The sequence below is a fragment of the Adiantum capillus-veneris genome, chromosome 8 (assembly GCF_014529385.1).
Source record: "Adiantum capillus-veneris isolate H3 chromosome 8, ASM1452938v2, whole genome shotgun sequence".
NCBI classification, from domain to species: domain Eukaryota; kingdom Viridiplantae; phylum Streptophyta; class Polypodiopsida; order Polypodiales; family Pteridaceae; genus Adiantum; species Adiantum capillus-veneris.
Genome location: NC_140938.1, coordinates 126,859,715 through 126,865,857, shown reverse-complemented (window position 1 = coordinate 126,865,857; position 6,143 = coordinate 126,859,715). Strand labels below are relative to the sequence as shown.

The following is a 6,143-nucleotide window of genomic DNA, read 5'->3' as shown; positions in this document are numbered from 1 at the left end:
TTGTTTTACTTTTGGTGTCAGATTTAATTGTATGTTTAATTGAACAAAATATCTATGTTTGTCATTTGATATACTGTCCAATGTCAAATTAATTGAATGGGTATTTAAAAGTAACGACATGTTCACCTAATATGCAGATATGGAAGAAGAACTCAACCACGCTGAATCTCAGGCAATTTTTAAAGAAGAACAAGTTAGATGTGGACAAGCAGATCTTTCTACTATTGCGAACATTGAAGAAGATGAATCTGAGCTGCAGGGCGAACCACTAACCCTTAAAGAGTGCAAAAAGCTTTGCCCTAATCACTTTGTACGCCATCAACTATTTCAAATAAGTGGAAATGCAAAAGATACAGCTCCGTTAAAGCTCTCTTATTTGCAACATAAAGGACTGGCACGTGTATTGCTGCAAAGGTTTATATGACAAGAGAGATGCCTACCATACAACAACCAAGTAGCAATTTACTTTATCCAACAATGCTATGTTCGATATGTTTTGCTGAAGAGAGTGGATTGGTCAGATCGTCCAGGCATCGCTGGCGTTGGACGTGGACGCATTGTAGAAATGGTGGCAGCACGCAATGCAAATAATCCAATGCCTCCTCACAAGCGTCCTATTGTTTTACTTCCTGAAGAGTCAGAAACACTGACTGAATTAGCCAGCCAAGGACAAGACCTTGCCAGCCAAGGAGAAACACCGGACATGCTTCGTGGCCGTATTCTTGAGCTTGAAATAGAGTTAAGTGATGCACAAGCAAAGCTTCAACGATATGAATCATTGTATGGACCTTTGCCAGATGATACTACCACTTCACATAAAGATGGTGCTCAACCATCCCCTGAGCTAGGAATTACAGATTTTACCATAGACCAGCTTATAGCAAATCTATCAAACTCATAAGTCACTCACAAGCTTTTTGTAATCTCAAAATTATATCAAACTCTTTTCAATTGAGTAATTTCCCAGAACCTTGTTGTAATTTCAAACCTACATCGATGTTATGTAATTGTTATTCGACAAGATATTATCGGCAATTTATATTTGTGTGTGAGTAAATATGTGTGTATGAGAGAGAAAGAGAGGTTTTGATGTGAACGACAACGAGATACCACTTTCTTTCATCATATGCAAAAACTTGTTAAGTATTACAATGGTACTCTCACAAATCATCTCCATCTTCAAAAATTGCAACCATATCATCTACTTCGCCCATATCTGAGCATTCTGAAACTATCTCCCATTCCATATCATCTTCATCATCAACTTCTGCAGAAATAGCTTCATGCGTTTGGAAGACTCCATATTGCTTTTGAGCGGCTCTAGTTGCAATGTTTTGAGGCTTATAAATAAGTCTCATATTGCAAAAAACATACACCAAATCAGCAACCCGTTTAGTATGAAGTCTGTTTCGCTTTTTCGTGTGCACAAAGTCGAATGCTGACCAATTTCGTTCACAACTTCCACTTGATTCAGCTACTGATAAAACTCTAACTGCAATGTGTTGCAACTCCACTTTCTCTCCACCATACTCCTTCCACCATAAAGGTGCACTTGTTTTGCCAATGGCATCTATATGCCACGGATCCTGAAACATACCAGTTCTGTTGGCATAATCTACTCGCTGATGAAAAGCTGTTTTTCCATCTTCGTGCCCTAAGAGTTGGGAGCACAGTGTTTTGAAGTCGGACATAACTTCTTTGTTGGCAGATTGCTGATGCATTTGAAACTTAGGATCCAATACAAAAGCCCCACCATGCAATGGCGTATACAATTGTACCCAACGCTTGTAAACAATTGTAATCATGGTAGCTTTATCCTTTGCACCAAAACTGACATTTTCTCTTATCTTGCGTATAGCCTCTGACATATACCAGTAGACCCGACCAAAAATAAAAGAATCTATGTCAACTGCTCTCAAAAGATCTACAAATGGCTTAGACACAGTTACTATTCTTTCTACATTACGCCAAAAGACTGGTGAGTTTACTATTTGTGCACATCGACCAGCTGCTTCCTGATAACTTGGATACTTACTGAGCCATCCATCCCATCTTCTGTCTACTAAGGTTTCCATCAATGCAAGCTTCAACTCTTGCAAAGCAGCAAGAACATAGTATGCAGTAGCAAACCTTGTTGCGCAAAATATTTGCAGATCTTTATTTGGTGACTTGGTTCGAAAAAGAGCATACGAAAATTGATGCTCTCTAATGAATTTCACCACATGATTTGCATCCAATAAAGTTTGCTTCACACATGCCATTTTACCAATATCTTTTAAAATCAAATTTAAAGTGTGAGCTGCACATGGTACCCAAGAAATCTCCGGATACTTGACTTGAATAGCTCTTCCTGCTCCTTTGTAGTTGGCCGCATTATCTGTGACAATAGCAGTCACATTCTTTGGTCCACCTGCCTTTGCAATTGCACGCTCATACACCCCTGCTAGGTAGGTGATAGTCTTCTCTTTCAATGAGCTGTCAATTGCTTCCACGAACATAGCCCCTCTAGGGTTAATAAGCATTACATTGATTAAAGGTTTTTTCTGACAGTTAGTCCATCCATCCAATGCTATGGTGCATCCATATGCTGGAAACAACTCTAGGACTGTGCGTTTGAGAATGGATTCAGTACTGCCTTTGACTTTATCAAGATATTCAGTTCGCATCTTGTTATAGTCAGGAAGCACAAATCCTTTTTTGGCTATACTCATCAAAGCATCTTGAAATATTGGATTGCGCATAACATTGAACGATATGCCACACGCAACAAATGCTTGTGTCCATTTTAAATGCAACTCAAGCAACCATTGTTTACCTAATGCTTCAGGCATTGTCTGTCCATTGGATGACGCTCTGCCGAATTTGCTTGTGCTAGGAACTCCTCCTAATGTAGAAGCATGTCCATGAAGAGGGTTCAATTGAGAACTTTGATCATTTACTTGAGTGGTACACACCTCTTCTGTTGCCTCATTGCATACAGATGGTTCAATATTCGCATGAATATCTTTAGAAACATCACCTTTATGTTTAGCTGCAAGAATCAACTTTACTTTGCGAGAATACATGGCAAATTTTTCATGAATATCTTTTGGTGGTGCCCCGCACTTTTCAACATTGCCAGGGACTTTAAACAAATGCTCTTTAATTCTGGTTGCATTACCACTGAACTCGTGGCCACAAGATTTACATTTAAGTCGAGATGTATTTCTCCCAGCTTTCAACTCATGCACATAACTCCACTCTTGTCCTTTCACCATGATGCACAAAAATAGTTTGCTAGTAAAAACAAAGTCAATGATCATTTTCATAATCAAAATCAATTAAAACATTAAATTAATTTAACTAACAATGATTGAACGAAATTAAAATAATTAAAAACAATCATTGAACAAAAATACAATAATAAAAAACAATACCATTGGATTACATATAAATTGCATCGATTTATCTAAAGTGCAAGCTTGTATCTTTAACACATTACGATAATCAATAATTACAATTAAATCAAGTATTAAAATGATTATCATTATAAATTACTATACATACAAGAGCTATAAGTGACATTTTTAAATGTCAAAACGATAATCACTTACAATACTTGATAATTATCGTATCTATGTAAAGTGCGAACAAAAAGTTCTTACACTTTACCATAGATTTTTAAGCGATTATCTATCTACAATGCGAGCATATGTATGCTCTCACACAGTACGGTAGATTTTGCAGTCCAAATAAAGATAAGAGAATATCATTATTTTTGGACATGTTTTTTCTAAATTTTTACTCTAGTGAGAGCATAGCAGTGTGAATAGCTCTATAGAAAACGTAAAAATATAATTTTGTTTCATTATATTCATTTTGAAGTGAGAGAAAATCTCTACACATCAAAATCGAACTTTAAATTACATAAAATTAATTTTTATGTAATTATATTTTTAAACTAATTATCTCATGTGAGAGTACACTCTACACACAACGATAATATCTTACTTTTTTTTTATTAGTCACTTTCAAGTGTCAATTAATTGAACACATTGACAAGTGATTCTTATAATTACAGTTTGTATCAGGTGAGAGATTAAACTCTTCACAAAATACAAAGTTTCAACTATTTACTAAGTTTTTCAAAACAAATTCATATATTTGAATCACAAAACTTAAAATTCTATTGAATTTTAATTTTTATTGCATTCCAATTGTTTTATTTTTTTACAAATTACATTTTTTGATCGTTTGGTGAGAGTACTCACATGGAAAACACTGACTTTAAAAGCTGGTATGAGGCCTTTCGCGTGTTGCTATATATACTAACATATTCGATCGTTATAATTTTTGATCGAAAATACTTTCGTTCGAAATTAATTTCCATCGAAAAGTTTTTCGATCGAAAAATCAAGTTATATGATTGGCCGTTTCTGTTGATGTGGCACCGTATAATACGGCCGTATAATTTAGATAAACGAATAATACGCCCATTATTCGCGTATTATACGTCTCCCGAATAACGAATAATGAAACTTAGCATAAGTCATCAGCAATCAAGCAGCCTTTATCCTATATCCAGGATTGTTTCGGGCCAGGTGAACCTCCTCTTCCCATGATGCGTCTATCTGGATTTCATGATTTTTTCTTTCAAACGGTGTAGTAAGGTATTGAGCGTGCATGGTGCTGTATCATTCATAATTGAAGTTCTTCTACTTGCTTCAATCAAATTCCATGTGAAGCCTTCACTGAAATTTAGTAAAGTACTCTCATTTAGGGTGTCCATCGTCATGACCTGGTGTGTAGTTAGTTTATGATTGGATAGAGCTACGGCTCCTAGCTGACCATTACCTTTGTAAAATGGGCTTCATATAGAGACGTTAACATGATTTTTCCTTTAAGTCCTGGCATATGTTTTCATCGGGCCTAGGTTTTACATTGATTTTTAACTTTAGAGATAAATTTCAAAAGTTGTAGGCGAGATATATTAAGCCTAGGTTTTTTTACAGCATTGTATCCGACTAGATATATACTCCACTAACATGATAATAGAGCCTTAACACTATTTTTGTTCTCGCAAGTGTGTCTAGTTGAGTCTCTTCATTAGTGTGGCACACCAAAGAGCCTCACATGAAGGTGATGTGATGGCTACCTTAGGTATACGTTCTAGTCCATGTTTCTACCAAAAAGATATTTTGGCCTTGCATATTCACTAGAGTTGAGATTAAATATAGTGTTTATCTCACATATAGAACCACCCATTTTCAAGGTTGCTCAAGACAAGAACGTGAGAGAGTTGCCAATCAGCTAGAGCTCCTTTTATGGAGCTCCAAAGAGATAGAGTCGTCTTGGAAGGAGAGTCACTATTATCTCTTTGGAAAAAGCAAGGAGAAAACAACTTACTTGGACATATGGATCGATGATGATAGGGGTTGGGATGGAAACCTTCAACTTATTCTCTTGAGAAGACTTTAAAGCTTACAAATTATTATGTTATACGCAGCCGTTGTCTATTGAATATTGTTTCAAACGAGACAATCCAACATAGGATGGATGTGCTTGAATCCATCATTCCTTTAAGGAGACTCATTGTAGCTTGACCCCAAGGCTTCCCTAATCTTTGAGTACTTTTTGCATTCCAAACTCTTGTAACACCAAAAACCCCATGGCAATGATATTGTAGCATGACACAAAGTCTCTTTTTTTTGTGGCGGAAATATTTTCTCTATATTAAAAAGTCTCTCTCTCTCTCTCTCCCCCCCCCCCCCATTAAGCTATCAACCTTGTTTGCAATATCATAATTAGTATCACTTTGTTAGGATTCTAAGGAGAATTATTATTAATATTTTTACAAAAATCTATGCAAGCTATTTAATTAGTGACAACTCGTTATTGTGGTAGAAAAGACCATGATTCAATTCCAGTGTGTGATCAACTTTTAGCTAGTGGTATGTTAGCTTGTTTCAAAGTCCAGAAAGAAACTTCCATGGAAAATAGTAGCTCTCATTTTTGAATCAGATCACTTGATAGACCCACCTCTTCTTCAAGATAGTCCACAGTACCTAAGGTCTCAAGATTTGCCGTATCATCTATCAACCTTGTTGGAAATTCTCAGATTGTGCAATTAGTATCAAGTTGCAAAGGAGATCTATTGTCAATAT

General features: G+C 36.1%; 1 pseudogene; it reads left to right on the top strand.

The window, feature by feature from the left end:
* Positions 1-5,582, top strand: part of LOC147452931 (uncharacterized) — a 9,776-nt pseudogene extending 4,194 nt beyond the window's left edge.
* The last annotated feature ends 561 nt before the right edge of the window (positions 5,583-6,143 follow it).